Genomic DNA, 21,676 nt, shown 5'->3' with positions numbered 1-21,676 from the left:
TAAGGAGCATGGAGAGGGAGTAGGGAGCATGGAGAGGGAGTAGGGAGTAGGGAGCAGGGAGAGGGAGCAGGGAGAAGGAGCAGGGAGAGGGAGTAAGGAGCTTGGAGAAGGAGTAAGGAGCATGGAGAGGGAGTAGGGAGCATGGAGAGGGAGTAGGGAGTAGGGAGCAGGGAGAGGGAGCAGGGAGAGGGAGCAGGGAGCAGTGAGAGGGAGTAAGGAGCATGGAGAGGGAGCAGGGAGAAGGAGAGGGGATAGGGAGCAGGGAGAGGGAGTAAGGAGCATGGAGAGGGAGTAAGGAGCATGGAGAGGGAGTAGGGAGCAGGGAGAGGGAGCAGGGAGCAGTGAGAGGGAGTAAGGAGCATGGAGAGGGAGTAGGGAGCAGGGAGTAGGGAGCAGGGAGAGGGAGTACATGGTATGATACCTTTTTACAAGCTTTCAATGGAGGACCTTGAGAGGTTGGAAAGCTTGTAACATACCAACTGCTTGTTGGTCCAATAAAAGGCATCATACCCCTACTCCCTCTCTCTCCTATGTTAATGCCTGGAAGAAAGGACGAACACGGCTCCCCACCCTTTGGATACTTAGACTGTACGCTCTGTGTGCAGGGTTGCCCTTTGACTTATGTTTCCGTGTATCTGTCCTGCTTATCCCCATTGTTTGCACATTAGTTTGGAATTGTGTAAAGTGCTGCGTAAACTGTGACGCTTTATAAATAAAATGATACATACAGTACACTTATTCCATTAGCACTTAGTTGCTTTATTGCCCAGAACTCTAAAATCAAATTAATTTGAGTCCTTGGAATTTAGCGTTTATAGGTTGTATTGAAGGAAAAGCTACAGTGTTTTACAGAAGATCAAGGTCCCCCCCCCCCCCCAAAAAAAAACATTTCTGCATTTCTGCATGCCCCCCACCCCCCACTATCACCACCTTTGCTTCCACAGGAAGTTTCTCTTATACATTTATTTATTTATAAAATATTTTACCAGGAAGTAATATATTGAGAGTTACCTCTCATTTTCAAGTATGTCCTGGGACATACATGCCACCATGGTTTAGATAAGGGTCTAACGTTGCAGACATTAGAGGTTAATTATGTACTGTAACTGCTTTCTTATTTTAATTGTTGGGTTCGGAATTGACAGATCGTCGCTGGATTTGCTTGTGTTACATCTTGCCATGTCAGTAGTTGAAGGAGTTGTGTGATGCATTGCCATTCAATTGAATACAAGCATCTCTTTTCTGCATAGGTTAAAGGGCACGATAAGAGTGTAAGATTATGATTAAGTCCTCACTGCCAGGACATGGATCTTAATAAAAAACGAAATCCTGATGCGCCAAAAGAATATGAATTGATTCTTTCTTTTACTTAGTCCTCGGCAGTTGCAATGGCATTATTTTTAGCAATGAACAAATTGAAAAGATGTTCAGAGGACAAGGTCATGCAAAGTTAAACCACATGTGTATTTAGCTTCCAACAATAACAGAGGACTTGTTTCCAACACCATAACGTGTGCTATGAAAAAATATGAATTTCTGCTTCAATCTTCAGACTCAATGATTTAAAGAGTGGCTGTACCTTTTATGTATTTGCAACTTTTTCCTTCCTAATATTGAACGAGTTGAAGATATGTGTGTCTAATAGAGCTTCCTCTCTCTAATTAATCTCTCTTTCTGGCATTCTAGTATTAAAGCAACATATTGCTCTGGTTGTGAGATCATACTTAGATATGTAGAAGTTATGTTTTGGCCCGAATGGTCCAATTTAATCCTCACATGGTTTGAGAATTTTATGACAGTCCTTCAAGACAGTGACTGTTTAAGATTAGATCATAGCTTCCCAGGCGCACACCGAAGGGAACCGCTCGTGCACTTATATTCATGTGCATATCCCGTACATAAATACTGTGCACAGCTCACATTCTCTGTGCAAACATCAGGCCTTTCAATATAGCTTTCTGGAAGACGAGCAGACCTAACTTTGCCGTGATTTATGTGATGGCTCCCAATGACATTGAGGCCAGTATATTTATCCTGACACAATGAGGACAAACCAGATCTAAGTAGCAGACCAAATCTCCCAGCCCTTGGTGAGTTTGCAAGTTAACCCCTTCAACACAGGAAATGCCTGCAACAAAAAGCCTTGTTTTGAGCATAGGAGACATTTTCGTTATTCTCCCAGGCATCTGAAACTGTTTTCGGCTGTGATTTACAAAGTGACGTCTGATTGCTTGTAACCTGGCAGTGCGCAGTGTAAAGGGATGTTGAGGAAAATGGTATGATTATTCCAAAAGCTTCAATGACTCGGACATCCCATTAAGTGATGATATCCACAGCTGGATCATTCCGAAAGTTGCTATCCAGCCACTGGTTATAAGCAGGAGGTTATCAACTCTACTGTACAAGACGCCTCGAAAAAGAGGACTGAAAAGTGTGTCACCACACGTTACTGAATCTGTGTAACACGGAATGTCGGCTCTCACTGATTTGTGTGTTTCCAGTTTATCTGTTAAAAATGTTTATTGCTGCAGACACAGATGTAGCCAGCATTTTTTTTGCGCCCAGTATCGTGCAGTAAGACAGGGGCACACAAACTATTCGCACCATGCCCCCCGTCTGATCCCCCAAGGGGCTCACGCCCCCGCCCTACCATGCTTTCCGGCATGCGGGGGTCATGTGACATCACGCCATGACCCAGAGGCGTCAAGCGTCACACAGCCGGCTGAATCAATGTAAGTGGAGTGTTGCAGAGGCTTCACGCGATCCCCCGGCATTAAATTAAATGCCTTGGGGAAGAGCGCGACCCTCTTCAACAGCCCCCCCACCCCCCCTCCCGAAAAATCTCACGCCCCCTTGGAGGGTGCACCCCCCAGTTTGTGCACCGCTGCAGTAAGACACTGAGGAGTTTATGCTATAGTACAGGAGTAGCCTTATCCAGTATTCAAGGGCCACCAACGGGTCAGGGTTTATGGATATCCCTGCTTCAGCACAAGTGGGTCAATCAGTGGCTCAGTCTTTTACACAGATTCAGTTTGGGTTCCTTACAATGCATCTGATCTCAGACGCGCTATTAGAGAGGGTTGGGGTTCCGTACACTGCATCTGATCTCAGACGCGCTATTAGAGAGGGTTGGGGTACCTTACAATGCATCTGATCTCAGACGCGCTATTAGAGAGGGTCGGGGTTCCTTACAATGCATCTGATCTCAGACGCGCTATTAGAGAGGGTTGGGGTTCCTTACAATGCATCTGATCTCAGACGCGCTATTAGAGAGGGTTGGGGTTCCTTACAATGCATCTGATCTCAGACGCGCTATTAGAGAGGGTTGGGGTTCCTCAGAATTTCACTTACCGTTCCTTAACCAATTAAAGGTTGGAAACCAGTGGCGTAGCGACAATGTCATAAGAGCTTGCCGGAAGGACCATAGCACTCAAAAGGTTCAATAAAAACAAAAGAAGGAAGACTGTCCATGTTGTAGATATTGATACATCTCATTGAATAACTGCGTAAGCCAAGAACATCCTTGACTACTTTCAAAACAAGGTCTGATTTCTCAGAAAACACTTGACCACTAATAAAAATGTTCCCTGACCTTTTAAAGAAGTCCCACAACTGCAAGCGTTGAAACATGTCATCCCAAATCATGCAAATAATTGAGCTTCATCCATCACCCCTACAAACCACAAGAGGCCTGAGACCACAACAGCCAGGAATGCCAGCAATACCCTCAGAGCTGCCCATGATGATTATAAGCTACCCGCTGTACTGAGCACCACCCGTTCTACTGCTACCGCAAGCAATTATCTTCCTATACACTCCTCACCCTAACTCCATAATGCTCACTGCAATACTACCCATCAACCTATCTCCTCTCTGTTCCCGTTTACCACATATTTCCATTATTCTTCCAACAAAGGATAACCCTGAGCTAAATCCCAGCACACATTAAGTTCAATATTCATAACTCTGCGATATCTCTGCGTATGTGCCTGTGTCTGAGTGAAATTCGAGATGTGCCCATGGATTTCATCCCACCTATTTTGTTGTTATTATATATGCATTAACAATGCACCCTTCGGGGGCCCCGTGCTCTCTCCTCTCCCTCCTGTTAGCGCCGGGATCCAACGGGAGCTGGAGGAGGGAGCGCGGGATCCCCGGACCGGCAGGGAGGTGGGCGGTGTGTGTGTACTCTTACCTTCTTCACAGCGGGCCGCTTCCTGTAGCATCATATGATGTTGCGTTGCCATGGCAACATGTTGCCACATGACGCCGTGATGGCGCGTTGCCAAGGCATTGTGACTCTGTGTGACGCTGCCGGAAGGGGGGGCTGCTCCTCAAGGTAAGCCCCCTTTTTATTTTACACGGGGGCCTCCGCTGCCAGCATGCCGCCTTGGGCCCTGCAAAGCCTAGGCTTATCTCACTGGGTGCTATATCTCACTGGGTGCTATATCTCACTGGGTGCTATATCTCACTGGGTGCTATATCTCACTGGGTGCTATATCTCACTGGGTGCTATATCTCACTGGGTGCTATATCTCACTGGGTGCAATATCTCACTAGGTGCTATATCTCACTGGGTGCTATATCTCACTGGGTGCTATATCTCACTGGGTGCAATATCTCACTGGGTGCAATATCTCACTGGGTGCTATATCTCACTGGGTGCTATATCTCACTGGGTGCTATATCTCACTGGGTGCTATATCTCACTGGGTGCAATATCTCACTGGGTGCAATGGCTGGAGTTTGCATGCTTGCTGCCCCGATGATTCCCTCATATTGCTAAATTTGCTTAATGTAGCAGCCAGGCTTCCGCCCACAGTATGGCTTAACATCTCAAATAAACCACCTCTTCTTTTAGGATTAAACGTAGGACATACACAGTAGGGCTGGTTAATGACCACACTGAAGTAAGTGGAAATCCTACTGTGAACTTAAAGCGAATACGGGAAGAGGCGTCCTAAGGACATTCTGGCATCATCACTCCGCTTCCCACTATCCAAGAAATTGCTTTAATTTGCTTAAAGCTTCAAACACCACTCCCTATCCTGTACATAATAGTTTTGTGAAAACACTTTCTAAGCATGACACTTAATTTATGAGCAGAGTATGTCCTATCCTGCTCTTAGTCCTTTAAAGCTGCAGTTCAGTCTTTTTTTATTTTTTTATTTATTTATTTACTTCAATAGTTTCATGTGGGCAATCTCTAATTACCTAAAGAACTGCATAGCTGCCGGTCAATTTGTTCTCCGTCTATTGATCGGGAAAGTTTGGCGACATCTTTAAATATGGGGAATGTAAATCGTTGCTATAGGAACAAGCACGCTTGTTAAAATAGAATACAAGAACATTGATCTTTCAAAGTTGTTGTTTTTTAAACAGAAAATGCTAAAAGTATTTTTTCTTACTACAGAACTGATTTATTAAAAAAAAACACACATGCAGGATATTGCTTGAACTGCAGCTTTAAAGGAGCAGATGCTCTCAAAAATAACATTTCCGGAGCTGAACCACGTTAATTTAATCTCCGGGGACCCCTGCGCCATGAGATACTTACCCCTGCAGCGGGTGCCAGTAGGAGCTCCGCAGGTTTGAATGTTCCAGTCATGCGCACTAATTGGAAAGCTGCAAGGGCTGACATCAAGGCTTCCTATTGGCCCGCATGATGGGGGACATTTAAACCACCATTATGATAGCCCCAACTAGCCCAGCCAGAGTTGCTACTGGCAGCCCCTACTGAGGTAAGGTTCTCGGGAAGCAGGAACTCTCTTAGCCTGTGTTATCGGCAAATCACAGCTGAGTGCTACTAAAAACATAACCAATATGATACCCAACTTGCCCTCTATAAATGCCTTCAGCCTTACAAACTGCCCTAAAGATCCCTCAAATGCAATTGCTGCATTAATAATACTGCCAGACAGGACTTGCATTAACCACAAGTTAACTAAACCATTGATTGAGCCACCTGTGCTGAAGCAGGGATATCCTGAAAGCTGACATGTTGGTATCCCTTGAGGACTGGAGCTGCCCACGCTGCTGTAGACTATTTACACATTTCGAGTGGTTGGAAAACTGGGGCAAAATCAGTGCAATACAGCACCGCATTTATCAAAGAAAAGGAAACAGTTGCAGTTTTCCCGTTGATAAATGCTGTGCTGGAGCAGGGATATCCTGAAAGCCTTTGATAGATCCTGTGCGATCTTTTGCACGGTCCCTGCTCCAGTTTTGCAGGCTAGTGACTAGTACAAAATAAATAAACAACATAGTCTGTGCTGACGATACGAGCCGTTATTTCTCAGTATCTACCGCATTACTTTGCAGAATTTTCAATAGATAACGACCACCAGACTTTCTTTAACCCACCCACCATGTTCTTTGCATTAATCCCCTTCAACAGAAAGCCTATAGACAGAGCCCCGAGTACAGCACATGGGTAAACCTCGGTCCCTGGTCCTTCACCACACGTACCACACTCCTGCTGTTATCAGATATAATAAGTATTTTCTGAGGATAAATGAAGCTGATATTGTTGTTAAACATTTCCAAAATTACCTACCGCACAAAAGAGACCCCCCCACCCCCCAAAAAAAAATCAACGTGCTTTCTATGTTGCTGAATCAGTTTTCGGTTGTAATAGCTACAATATCACTAAATGAAACCCAATGGCTGGTTGCAAGCATTACGGATACACTTTGATGGCACACCGTGTTTACATACCACTGCTGATGTCTTCTCTATCCCCTCGAAAACTCTGCCCAAGAGTATTTTGATATTAAATGCGAGAATACATCATTACAGGTTGTTTTTCCTCAAGGAGCAATTCCCCCTAATACAATAATTAACTGCAATGACATGTTGGGGCCTACAGTATGTACTAAGATCATATTAAACAAATGTTGGTGTATCAAATTTGTTGGGCTAAAAAGTAGTAAAAACCTTCATAAAATGAGCGTCGTATGTATAAACGCTTCCTACATATGATGCACAATTTGTTGTTTGAAATAAATGTTGACACATTGTGTCTTGACTGGAATGTTAATGAGCCAAAAGGACAAATAACTTTGAATTCGCAGCTGATGGGGCTCCCCAAGAGCTGCTCCCCTCTGCACAGGACCAGTGTGCTAAGGGTTAACATTTGCTTGTACTTTGTGGAATGTCAACCCCACCCACTGGAATGTTAATGAGCCAGGAGGACAAAGAACTTTGAATTCGCAGCTGCATTCAATCTGAACCCCTTCAGTATACATCTGCATCGCCCCAAGGTGGACAGCCTTTGGCGCAGGCAAAGGGCAGCTAAAGGGTGTGAGCCGTTTGCTGCCATTCGCTGATATTTGGTGATGCTGAAGCTTCTTTATTTCAATCTGAAACTCACCAGCCTGTTATCCCCTGTGCCCAATTGTCCAACTCTCTGTCCATGAAATGTCTGTGAATTGACTGTATATCGTAGCGTTGAGACACATTAAAAAATACACTGCACATGCTCATTGGGAAAGTGTTATTAGCGCATGTCAGTTAGGGACGCGTTACGTATTAGCGTGTCCCTAATACCGCGCCCATTACCATGTAACAATTTTAAATGAACATACAGGCACAACTGCAAACCTCACCCAATTCTGACTGCTACACAGCAGAGATGGCTGCTCAACCTTCTACCCCCACCGCTGGGGCTGCTCAACCTTCTACCCCCACCGCTGGGGCTGCTCAACCTTCTACCCCCAACGCTGGGGCTGCTCAACCTTCTACCGCCACCGCTGGGGCTGCTCAACCTTCTACCCCCACCGCTGGAACTGCTCAACCTTCTACCCCCACCGCTGGGGCTGCTCAACCTTCTACCCCCACCGCTGGGGCTGCTCAACCTTCTACCCCCACCGCTGGGGCTGCTCAACCTTCTACCCCCACCGCTGGGGCTGCTCAACCTTCTACCCCCACCGCTGGAGCTGCTCAACCTTCTACCCCCACCGCTGGGGCTGCTCAACCTTCTACCCCCACCGCTGGGGCTGCTCAACCTTCTACCCCCACCGCTGGGGCTGCTCAACCTTCTACCCCCACTGCTGGGGCTGCTCAACCTTCTACCCCCACCGCTGGGGCTGCTCCTGCTGCTGGGACCGGCAGAATAAGAAGAGTAATGAGGAGGTGCTGGAGATTTTAATAGAAGGTGTGCTGGCTAACCACTCCAAATTAATGGGGGCTCTCAACCAGAAGACCAACACTGCTGAAAAGCAGCACATTTGGGTGGCACATGCTGGAGCGCATTAGCGCTCTGGGTAATACTGTCCGGACCATTGATATGCTAAAAAAGCGATTGGCGGACAGTAAGGCGAAGGTGAAAAACAACTAGCAGACCATGCTGCAGAGGCAATGAAGACTGGGGAGGCTCACCTGTCCCCTCGTACCTGACCCATCTGGAGGAGGTAGTCAGCTCCGTTATTGCAATCTCCCAGGTTGTGGGACTATCTGGCCTTGTGGATTCATTTGATCATGAGAGACCTGGTAAGTGACACTGCAGTACATTTATAACACATTAGATATCAATCTCATGTATACATCACGCAAACTAGAACATCAGAACAAACAGTACTATCTTATTTGCAGTTCACTCACACATACAGGTGAGGTGTAATTGGCTAAATAACATATGAGACATGCTTACATGTGTGCCCTCATAACATTACAAAACACTATAGGCCACACTGTACACAATTCAGTAAGGGATACATCTGTATAAAGTGATTGTTTGCTTATTTGAGGACCATAAAACTACTCTTTAATTACAATAACGTTAGTTTAAGCAACACTTAAAGAGTCTCAGTATCTCAAAAAGTTATATTCAAACCTGATTCATTATCTTATGAAAGGGATATAAACACCCACTGTACACAGCACTTATATTCTAAGTTTCATCATCGTCAACCTGCTTCTAGTCTTAAAGTTCACTACGAGGGGCTAAATATCGTAGTGTTATTATCATGCGCTAACAGTAACGGAGGTCTGAGAATCTCCGCAGTTCGTTCAAGTGCTCATTACCATATCATTTGCATATGAATAAGCCTTACGTCTGTTAAAATGTATCGTTCCGTTATTTTTTAAGGTAAATGGCAGATCATTACGCTAGGCACCTTTAGGGATACGCGTTACAGATATCAATACGTTAATTTGAAGCAACTTTACGTTAAAAATTGAACGCCCTTCTGAGGATCTCCCCTATAGTAACAGACTTCTTACGGTTTGCTCCAGATTCAGCTTGGCGGACGATTTGGACACTTTATACTTTTCAGTTTAGATTTCAGGTAAGGACAGATGTTGCACAACTTAACTCCTTCAGTGCCGGAAATGTAGCAGACACGGTCGCCGACGTAGCGGAATTTTGCTTGTTCGTTCCTGGGCGCTGGGGACAGAGCGTCTGCAGGTGCACAAAAGTGCGATTTCGAAATGAGATTTCTGTGCACCATTTTTGCACACACACAAAAAAAAATAGCAACTGTCATCCGTGAACTCCAGTATTTGTGGACAAGATGTCAGCTGGGGCAACCACGATTTATTAGCCAACAACTCCCTGTCATCACTTACAGTATCTTATTATTCAAATAATGCTTTGTAATGCTTATCTGTGTAGAAATATGCAAATTACAAGTATCAGTAATTCTATGGCACAATGTCTAAACCAGGACTGGCCAACTCCAGTCCTCAAGGGCCAGCAACAGGTCAGGTCTTCAGGATATCCCTGCTTCAACACAGGTGATGGAATCAACAATTGAGCCACTGATTGAGCCACCTGTGCTGAAGCAGGGATATCCTTAGAACCTGACATGTTGGTGGCCCTTGAGTGCTGGAGTTGGCCGCTCCTGGTCTAAACGATACCTTTAAAATACAGTGCAAAATATCCGCGACAAATGATAGATTACACGTCAATTCCATTCCATGTAGATCACATTTGCAAAGTATTATTCGCGTTCGTAGACTGGTTCGTAACGTTAATCAGGGATGTTAAAGAATGAATGGCTCCCTTAAGGATTTATTTGGTTACATGACTTCATAGAAAGTGATGGGCGATGGTGTTCCTTTTAATTCCGGCCAGCCGCACACACTGCCCGTGCCTGTCTGCGTGTTCTGCTTCTTCTCCCTAACACCCTTCAGCAGCTCGCTGTCTTGGCAGGAATTGTCCTGGCCAGGTGTTTGGGGTACAATACTCATCAGTGCTGTACACAAAGATACCCGCTCAATTAACCAGCAGGTGTCCTTTATAGAGCAGACAACCTGCGTGCTTCAGGTTTTAACTTGGCAACAGACCCTCAAATGTGGAGCCAAAACCACCTCTATTATTTACATACATTTGAAAGGTATAGGGTGATTTTTTGTTTTGTTTTTGAATGACTGTAACCCTCTCGCTTCCAGAGAGGTGCGGGTCCTGTTGGGAGTGAAGGTTTGCCAGCTTTAGGTTTGAAATGAGAAATTTGGGGAGAGACAGGTACAACAGGTAGGCGAGGGACATTGATATCGACGTTTGGCTGTTGAACCCAGAGTGCTACAGTACGACGCTGTTCTCTACAATAGAAATGTGGCATGGTTGGACCAACTTTTCAGGATCTCTCTGCTTCAGCACAGGTGGCTCAGTCATAATGACGGAACCACTGATTGAGCCACCTGTGCTGAAGCAGGGATATCCGGAAAACCTGACCTGTTGGTGGCCCTTGAGAGCTGGAGTTGGCCACCCCTACCATGAAGCAATGCAGTAAATGCAAATATGGTGTCCCTGAAGAGGTCCGCTGAGCCTCACATTAATACCTGACCAGTGGGTGGACCTCCGTAAGAGAGCGCCATTTGCTGTACAGTATTACTTTTGTTACTGTATTTTTCTATTTCATAAATCTCTCACGGGTGGTGTTTAAAATGGTTACTTTTCACCTATGTGGAATTTAACATTAGGAAAATGAATACCTATGATGGGAGCCATTATTGCCCAGCATGTGTGTATACAGTATATACACAGTAGGGGCTGAAGGCATAGCTTAGAGGTAATGTCACTGTCTTTGAAGTGGGTGAACTTGGCTCAAATCCTGAGCCTCGGGCACCAAAATTAGGTTGTAAGCTCTACAGAGCAGGGCCTGCAGGTGTACAGTATATGTGCAGTGCTGCATACACTATCAGCTTTATATATATATATATATATATATATATATATATATATATGCAAATATAACTATATGCTCATCTTCATGTCTTAGGCAGGTCTGCAACCCCGCCTTTCCAGCACAGATAACATTCCAATAGACACTGTTTATAGTATAGCTTTTGCTTGCTTCATTCATTGTAACATCGCCGGAAGAAGAGATCAGTGTATCTCGAAAGCTCGCACAAATAAAAGCATTTCGTTAGCCACAGAACGGTATCATCTATTTATTTTTTGATTTTATATATATATATATATATATATATATATATATATATATATATATATATATATATATATATATATATATATATATATATATAAAATTGTACCACCTTGAGAAAGGTCCCACTGGGAGACCGAAACGTCGGTTTATGTGTCTTTTTTTTTTCAATACAAAAACTTGTGATCAAACTTACCAGAGTGCTGTCTCCTGATCTTGTGCTTCAAACGGTATCGTATGGTTTATTATTGCTTCATGGGACAAGCACCCAATTTTTTCTACTTGCAAGTGGAGTGCTGGCTGCTTCTGTGGATTATATATATATATATATAAACTGGTATATGTGTGGTTTATATTATATGTTTGTCATTACTTTTTCCTAATTGATCACTGTCCTGGGAGACCAGGAGTACTACCAGGTATCAACTCGGCAGACAGAAACACAAGAGTTTATCAAATTCATTTATTGGAAAAAGGTTACCCACAACTGTCATAAACAGACAACACACATACTCACAACTGGGGTAACCTATTGTGTAACCCAGGGGTGCATAAAGGGGGGGGGGCGCAGGTGCAAGATTTTTCTGGGGGGGACGTGGTGGCTGCAGAGGCCCCGTGCTCTTCCCCATGGCATTTAAATTAAGTGCCGGGGGAATGTGTGAGGCCTCTGCAGTGTCTCCTACTTTGTCTTCGGCGATGGCAACACAGCATCACGTGACACCGCGGGGACACTGGCGGCGCATGCACAGCTTAAAACCGCGATCTCAGTCTTTGACTGAGCCTCTGATTGAGCCACCTGTGCTGAAGCTGGGATATCCCGAAAACCTGACCTGTTGGGTGGGCTTGAAGAGTGGAGTTGAGCACCCCTGGGGTACAGTACTGTGATTTGACAAAAATGTAGTGTGCCTTCCCTGTGGTACAGTATAGTCAGTGTATTAAATACAGCTCACCCCACTCGAATTACCGCCAGTGCCTAGTGTTGTAAAATGAAACTATTCCTGGCTGATTTTTTTATTAAGCTCCCCCAGTATTTCAGACTTCGAGACATTTCTCAGTCTGTTTGGCCATATGTTTTATACGCTGACAGGCGTGACTTCAGCTTGAGTGTGTACCTCCCCATCCCCCAGCACCCCACATTTCCAAAGCCTGCACACAAGAAATCATGTGGTCCGCATGGGAGACAGGCTTCGCTTAAAAAATAAAGGCATCTCCCTTTCTGTGGTGGCGAAGGGGAAAGCTCTTCAAATAGAATCTTGCAACATGATGTAAAACCTATAAAGTGGAGGTCACATACTTTTCACTAAAATAAACACATTTCTATCCATCACAGAACATAAAGTACAGTCGCTGTGATTGTAAAAATAACATTTGCCGTTTATGTTAAGTCTGCATATAAATACAGCCCTTTGGGCTATTCATGGAAATTCATGATAACAGAATAAAGCTACCGTTTTGGCGGTCCTGAACAGCAGTGATGTGTTTTTCAGTGCGTGGAGAAGTTGTTAAAATAAACACGTTCAGAATAAGAAAAATAATAGTTAGGTAAAAAAAAACATATTTTCTGTTAAATTCGCCTTTCAATAACACGTTTTATGTTAATACAGTGGTTATTATTAATAATAATAATAATAATAAATAATAACTTTATTTCATATAGCACTTTTCTCCCACGTCACAATTATAAGATTACGCAGCATATGGGATTGTTACAGACACAATCCCTGCACCGATGAGTTTACAATCTATGTTTTTGGTTCTCAGCCCTTCACTTCTAAAAAGCTCAGCATACTGATCCCATTCCGTGATGGGGACAATTTTGGTTTATTATTACCACGTAGCAGTCTAACGATAATGGCTTGTAATAATTTATTTGGGCATAGAATAAAATGACCGCCATTTGTCCTATAGGATTCTTTAACCTTCCCGAGGCAGCAGGCTGCCAACGAACGTCCAGCACCTTCTGCATCAAGTGCTCACTCCTGGGTTGAGCGCTTAGTGACTGAATGGAGAGGACTCGTCTTCCGTTTCGGTTGGGTTGGCTGCTCCAGTGGATCGGACAGCCTAATCTGCCCTTAGAAAACGAGCAGCTGACCATGACATATTCCTGGATATTGTGGTCAGTGCTGGGTATATAACGGTGTCTTTCTGAATGACCTTTTGGAAGAGCGGCACCTTTAACACAGTAACTCAGCCAGGTGAATGACATTTTCCTGATATCGGGGGGATTTTCTGAAGCAAGAAATTCCCAGCTCTCCTGTTTCCCCCTGTCTCGCCTTGACCAATTCCCCGCCAGCGTTTCACCGCAGAATAACTAGGGTTGCCAGGTATCCAGTAGTGAACCGGACTGCCCTGTGTTTAGAAACTCTGTCCATTAAAAAATTATGGGTAATACTGGACATGTATGTGTATACCGGTATTACCTCTCTGGGCGTGTGTGTGTATACCAGTATTACCTCTCTGGGCGTGTGTGTGTATACCAGTATTACCTCTCTGGACATAGTGACCTGACCGGCCTGATGGGGGGGGGGGCTTTTGCTAGGGGGCTGGGCAGCTTCCTCCATCCTGATTAGCTGATGCTGGGTAATGCAGCCAAACAGAAGGAGGTGTCAGGAGCCTGGGGGTGGGGCCAAGAGGTGTGTCCGTGCGTGCCTCAAGTGTGTGTGTGTGTGTGTGCGTCTCGAGCGCGTCACACCTTTCACCATAGTGCCCAGTATTTTTGGAGAAGCCACCTGGCAACTCTAAATACAACCCTCCACTGCACCCACTCGACCGCTGGACCCTCCGCCGCTGGCCGCTTCTTCTATAAGGTATGTTTTAGACTTTAGGGGTTTTAGTGGTTAGGGTAGAGAGTTACATTTAGGGATTTTTTGTTGATTAAGAATCACTGGCACTCCGGTATCAATTCAATAATGAATAGGTGCATGTCCCATGGAAGTAGTAAAAGTATACATTACCGCATAGCAGCAAAGAGGCGACAGCCATCTAGAGGAAGATCCCCTAGAGGGATCGAAACATTTGAGTTATGTGCTATGTTTAATACATAATTTTGGTATCATCCACCTGAGTGCATATATATATATATATATATATATATTTTTTTTTATTATTATTATTATTTATTATTTTTTTATTTTAAATAAATCAGTTCTGTAGTATTAGATAATACTGACTGTTTTTTGTTTTACCAAACGCTTAATGCCATTTTTTTAATGAGTTTTAAAGCATCCTTTTATTTGACCCACCTCCCAAGCAGTGAAAGATATTTGCAACACGTTCCTGTTTGGGATTAATTGTTGCAAATGTTTCCAGCCATTTGAGCTGTAAACTGTAACAATAGATAATGTCACCTTAGTAATATAAGGATACATTGTGACTGCTGAGTTATATCTACTGAAGCAGCCATTATGTTAGGCACACAATCTAGATTGTTACAGATTTATAACAGGAGCAAGCACCAAAAGATTGCCAGTTTAGGAGAGACTGTAGAATTATACATTGTAACAAGCTTTACATATAGAAGTAAAAAAATAAGAAAGAAAAAAGAAAGAGTTGGAAAGTAGTATTGCTGCTTTAAGGATATCCCAGCTTCAGCACAGTTGGCTCAATCAGTGGCTCTGTTTTTGACTGGGCCACTGATTGAGCCACATGTGCTGAAGCAGGGATATCCTTTAAACCTGGCCTGGTGGTGGCCCTTGCGGACTGAAGTTGAGAACCCCTGAGCTAATGACACACGTTTATAGAATTCCTGCCTATCTTTACAACGTGAAGCGAACATATAGATGCTTTAGTTTTTTTCATGGCAGAAACCTTGTGCAAAATCCCTTCCAGCACCATATTCCATCAGAAGGTGTGCTATTAAAGGCTGAAGTGTTAATCATTTATACCTTGGGACAATTACAGTAGAAGAATTTAACAAGAGCCTTTCATGGTAAAGCGGAACCAGGGAGGTGTTCACAAACCTTGGCTTCTCTCGCACTGCGTCGCAGGCCTTGCTGCTGGTATAGTAGTTAACATTCTGTGTGTCTCAAGGCTAACCAGGACATTTAAACTTTTGATTAAAATAGGCAGTGGCTTTGATTCGGAGGCAAACGACGTGGATCAAACTTTGCATCGTAGCAGCTTTCCATTGGTAAAAGTAACGGCATCAATGTTTCTCCTAGTAATGCAATTAGGAAATATTGGCCTCAGTTAATGTAACTTAAACAAAACACGTTGTCCTCGTCGAGCTTTGAACAGACTGGGCCTTGTCCGGGAGTTGGAGTAATATGGGCACCTACTATTTCCCTGGAAAATCTTTCAAATGCAGAATTGTGGCTATGGTAATACTGAATTAAATGTGAAAGAATCCTAGGTATGAGACAAGAGCTCAACCCCAAATAAGAATGTAATATCAAGTGTATATAAATATGTGTGTGTGTGCATCAGGCATTCTGTAACTGCGGTGACATTCTAGAATGATAGTGACCCGCAAGGTTTTGATAGTTCTGTGTGTGTGTATAATCCAGGGGTGCGGAAACTTTTGAAGCTGCCCCCCCCCTGCCTGCTCCCTTCACTGCTCGCGCCACCCTTACCTCTTAAGTCGGCGTGACCCCGCGGTGGTTGCCATAGCGACGCATCACACCAGTCATCTGAACCTCTGTAAGTATAGAGTTGCAGAGGCCTCAAGCGATCGATCCCTTCCCCCCGCATTTAATTTCAAAAAGTATCACCCCATTGCCGTGTCAAAGTTTTATAAAAAAACATGTTTGATTACACCCATCAGCGCAACCTTTTGCGCAAGTAAACATTTGTTTGCACAGCGACAAGTACACATCTGTTTGCACAGCGACATGTCACCTGTTGCATTAACTGACACCCCAGCTTTCACACACAATGTTGCATTAATGCGTGCAATATCATTGCCTATGTCTGGTACAATTAGGAATCCTTGGTTTCCCCGGGCATTCCTAAAGGACTCCCTGCAATTTTCAGGTAATAATCAGTGGCTCAGTAGAAGACTGAGTCACTGATAGGGCCACATATGTTGAAGATGGGATAACCTTAAAACCGGACCTGTTGGGGGGGTCTTGAGGTTTGGAGTTGAGAACCCCTGATCTAGAAACCTCTTAAGAGTTCCATCCAAAAGATATTTTTTATAGAAGACAGAAATGCAAAGTACTCAAAAAATAATCAGCACCATGATTTTTATTTTTAAATTCTCCTTAGAACTCATTGGGGCCTGTTCTAGTGTAGCCATGCATGTACAATGGTCTGCAGTTGTCTCCTCTGCTGGCAGTAAACCTGGTAAGTTACAGGGATGCCAGCAGTAATCATGGAGGTTTGCCCTCACACCCTGGTGAGGTGCCCTATGTATGGGTGGGAGTGGCTACAAGCTCCTAGTAATGCAATTAGGAAATATTGGCCTCAGTTAATGTAACTTAAACAAGTTAGTGACATCAGAGCTGTGACAGCTCCTGAAGTATGTAAGGCACAGCACTGCCCAAAGTTAGTTGGTTGCTGAGTTGTTGGAGTGCGTTGGGAATAAAGGATCCACTAGTGCAGTAACTAGTGGTCCATTTCTACATTAATCTTGATAAGAGCCACACTGTGTCCAGGGACCTGGCATAGGGGTGATCTCCCTATGGGGAGACAGGATCCCACTCCATTGGGAGCACGTACCTGGCAAAGGGACAGCAGAGAAATATGTGCGGCTGAGACAGCTGGCTGTGAAGGGCAGCTGGCCCACCAAGCAACAATAAAGATGTCTTGTTCAATGATACCCCCACTGTGTGAGTGTGAAGTTACTCTCCAGTGGACGGCACCACCAAGAAGGAGTTCTTCATCAGAACCATCTCCCTGCGGATGCATAGACCCTGATGAGGTGGAGGCACTGCACGTGATATAGGTAGGACTCGCACACACTACCTCAGCTGCCTGTCTGGCTTGACTATCCCCGAATACCATCATGCGGGAGACTCAGGAGTCCTGTTGCCTACAGGTGCACCACCAAACACGACCATGTAATGGGGGCTGGTTAGACCACACGGGCCAATATGAGATTGGGTGGGTCACACTAGAGGGAACAACCGTTACACTAGTAACATCGATTAGTGACTTATCGAGAAATTTGGGCACTTCTCGAACATATGTAGCTATTCAGAAAGCTTCGATAATATGCCAAACTCGCTCGAGAAGTGCTTCTCCCCGATCAGTAGCGCTCCCACACAGACAAACCGTGCGGGAGTGCAAAAAATGGTCAAACTCGCATTTTTTAAAATATCAAGCTATTCTAGTAGCTCCGAGATTCACATGCGGCTGCTACTCGCAAGCAACTGGCAGGTTCTGATCTCGCCACTTGAAGGGTGGCGATATGGGGTTCGTGATGTGATTCTGAAGAATTTTTTTAATTTTTACTACAATCCGATTGAAGCCGGGAGTCTCCGGAGCTGACACGCAATAATACCAGCTCCGGAGACCCCCGCATTAATACCAGCTCCGGTGCCCCTCACATTAATACCAGCTCCGGAGACCCCCTGCTTCCATCCTGTGTAATGACAGTACATTTACAGGCAGCTTCATTACCTTAGCGGCAAACCACTAAGGTAATGAAGGGGTTAAATACCAGTGCCCAATTTATTGGAGGTGAAGGGGGTAGTTGCCCCAGGGTGGGTGGTTAGGTCTACCAGGAGGGTTGCGGGAGGAGTTTACTCCATCATTACCTTAGCGGTTACTACCGCTAAGGTAATGAAGGGGTTATCTCCTCCCGCAACCTTCCCAGTAGACCTAACCACCCACCCTGGGGCAACTACCCCCTTCACCCACCCCCTCTACCCCAAACAAACCAGGTGCTCTAATTTATCCCGTTCATTACTTTAGCGGCTAGGTAATGAGATTGTTTTTATTTTATTTTATTAACACAGTATTGAAGCAGGGGGCTCCGAGGCTGGACTGCATTCATTTCAGCCTCGGGGACTCTCTGTTTCCCGTGTTACATGCCCCGGTATGGGGTGCTGGTATCCCCAGAAAGTTTAAATCTCCCTGTCCCGTGATGCAAGAGATTTAAACAATGCAGATAAATATTGGCACCCCATACCGGGGCCTGTAACTCAGGGAGCAGGGGGTCCCGAGGCTGAAATTAATGTGGTTCAGCTCCAGAGACCCTCTGCTTCAATACTGAGTTATAAAAATAAAATAAAAACAGTGCAATCGCCTGTAAGAGCTTTGCAGGGAGATGAAGCTCTCTCTGTGCAGGGAGTTCGCCTGTAAAAGCTGTGCAGGGAGATGCAGCTCTCTCTGTGCAGCTCTTACAGACTGCAGGCAGATTGCAGCGATACAACTTAGAAAAAAAGCACAGATAACGGCACTGTTATCCCAAGTGGTTTGCTTTTTGTGACTTGCAATAACTTTTTATGAGTACTGTGATAACACAAATGTCAGGCCATGAGGTATTATCATGCCAAAACGTTTGATTGTATGCTAGGTGACCCAAAACAAAAGACAGCCATTTTGTTCTGTCATCCAATTTACTGAAAGTACTACATTATACTATAATTCTAAGTTGGATTCCGTTTGTTTGTATATCCGATGCATCGAAATTTCAGAAACGGCACCAGGTAGCACAACAAAACTTTCACTGTACATTCTGCTGCGTATTTGTAGGTCAACGCAACTATTTTGAGCTTCCAATGTGACTCACCTCCCAAATTATGGACATTCTAAGTTTCCCTCGGCTGTCCAGCAAATCTGTTAGAGCAGGAGCAGGGGGCGTGGCTACTAAGGGAGGGGGCGTGTTCTTGCCTGGATCGGGGCTGTGTGTGTTTGTGTCTGTGTGATGTGGGATGTGCGGGGGAGATGTGCCAGAGGGGGAGATGCGCCAGCTAGCGGGGGGAGATGTACCAGCGGGGCGGGGGAGACGTGCCGGCAGCGGGGGGAGATGTACCAACAGGGGGTGGGGGGGCCGGGAAAATGTGCCGCCAGCGATGGGAGATGTACCAACTGGGGGGGGGGGGGGGCGGGGAGATGTCAGAGCAGCAAGTGTACATGCCACAGCAGCGCGGGGAGATGTTCTGCCAGTGGGGGAGGGGGGGGCTGGAGACATGTTCCGGCAGCGGGGGGAGACACACACACAGACAGACACACACAGACAGAGACAAATCTTACCCCACACAGCAGCGGGGGGAGACACACACACAGACAGACAGACACACACAGACAGAGACAAATCTCACCCCACACAGCAGCGGGGGGAGACACACAGACAGACAGACAGACAGACACACACAGACAGAGACAAATCTCACCCCACACTACATCCAGCAGCGGGTGGGGGGGGAGGGGATGTTGATCCAGGGAGTAATCTGATTACCATTATTTTGAGTCATGAAAGAATTTATTTATCCCCTTATATTTCATTAGGGTTTTTTGATTGCCTTGCTCTGGATCAATATACAGCTGTAAGTACGGATATAGGATAAAGTATCTGTCGTCTACATTTAGCATAGGTTGAACTTGATGGACGAATGTGTCTTTTTTCAGCCTCATCTACTATGTAACTATGTAACTAATGTAACTTTGTAACTTGCAAAAGTTATTACTGGCCTCTACATATATCTATAAACAGCTGCCAATGTATGTCTTGTAATACGCATGAATATCACTTTTTATAAGGTCACTGTGCACAACGTGTGCAATGTTTCCACGTTTCCCCCACCTTACTGCAATTATACAGGTCAACCATAGTTTTATAATGTGTGATGCAATTCATTAGGTCATCGCATTGTCGTAAAAAGTGTATTGGACCTTCAAATAAACTTGCAGTAAAGATACAGCATCATATTTATGAAACGGTGCTGTGCTGTGGGACCCCTTACGGCGCCGGTAGAAAACTCACAGCTCATTGAAGCGACTGGGCCATAAGGTGGTTTCCAGAGCCAGAAATGTGTCTTATGGGAGAAGACATACGACCCACATCATATATCATGTTTCTACAGGGGGGGTTTCTACCCTCCCAATCTCATTCCCTTCACATCGAACTTCATGTGCATGGTGGGCAGATCAGGTTCTGTGTTGGTTGGACGCATGTAGCGAGCCTGTCTCCGGGACCAGGGCAAGTTGCAGGACCACGACCGTAGCTGGCCCAGCGATGGAAGGTTATCGCTCTATGGGGTCCGATCCAGAAGCATGGATCTCCCCGCAGCGATGGCCCCAGTGGCCCCCGGAGACAGTGAGTCGTGCTACTTCTGGACATACACAGGGACGCAGAAAGATTTCCTGGTGCCCAGGACCCGCCCTACAACATGTCAGCGGTCTTGCGAGCCAACCCATTTCACACTTCGTGAGCCCCCTTCTCTATTTCCCCCCTCTTCCCATGTATTTATCTCCCCCATCTCACTCTTACCCCCTCTCTTCCTCACAGTCCATCCTTCACACCCTCTTATAACCCCCTCCATCAATTACCCCACTCTCACTCAATCCTGCTTCCTCAATCCCTGCACCTCACACTCATTCTCTCACCATCCCCCGGCCACACATGCAGTCCCAGCCACAATAATTACTTCCCCCCAAATACATACAACCCCCCCCCCCACCAATACAGCAAAATCCCCACCCCCCAAATACATACAAAAAACTGTGTTGGTGTCAGTACAGGAGGCGCACAGCTGGGGAGAGCCGGGGCCCGGTGGCAACTAAAGGACCGGCAGCCGTGCAAAGAAGTTGGGCCCCTCGCAGCCACTGGGCCCGGGTCACTTGTCCCGGCTCTTCCCCCCTGTCGGCGGCCCTGGACATACACACAGTGCAGATCAGGCAATACAACATAGAAACTTCCAGTCATGTCAATGGGAGTTTCCGCGCTATAGTGTCCGATTAGTACTATCGTACTTTAATGAATAGACCAGGTCTCTTCCCCTAGTTCTCCAAAGGGTCCAAGATCAAAAAACATTTAGAAGTAGAAGGGCCACAAGGCTAATGTAATGACATTTTAGATACATTTAAAGACTTGAAAATGATTATTTTTCACATGTTGCAAGCATTTATAACATCTATACCAGGGGTGTGCAAACTGGGGGGCACAAGAATTTCAAGGGGGGGCACAGCGATTACAGAGGCCCCGCCCCCTTCCCCAAGGCATTTAAAATAAATGCCGGGGGGAGGGGTGAGGCCTCTTAACTCCCTTACCTGCTCTCTGTCGGCTCTTCAGCGGCACGTCGCCATGGGAACGTGGCGTCATATGACTCTGCGGGGTGACGTTACATCACATGACCCGCAATATCATTTGACGCCGGGGTCTTTGGAGCGGGAGGGCGCGA

General features: G+C 45.5%; 1 protein-coding gene across 3 annotated transcripts in view; it reads left to right on the top strand.

The window, feature by feature from the left end:
• CACNA2D3 (calcium voltage-gated channel auxiliary subunit alpha2delta 3) overlaps positions 1-21,676 on the top strand; it is a 597,478-nt gene that overhangs the window by 481,812 nt on the left and 93,990 nt on the right. The gene's annotated exons all lie outside the window — the stretch shown is intronic.

The sequence above is a fragment of the Ascaphus truei genome, chromosome 17 (assembly GCF_040206685.1).
Source record: "Ascaphus truei isolate aAscTru1 chromosome 17, aAscTru1.hap1, whole genome shotgun sequence".
NCBI lineage: Eukaryota > Metazoa > Chordata > Amphibia > Anura > Ascaphidae > Ascaphus > Ascaphus truei.
The sequence above is the reverse complement of the archived record's forward strand: the minus strand, read 5'-3'. Positions and strand labels throughout refer to the sequence as shown.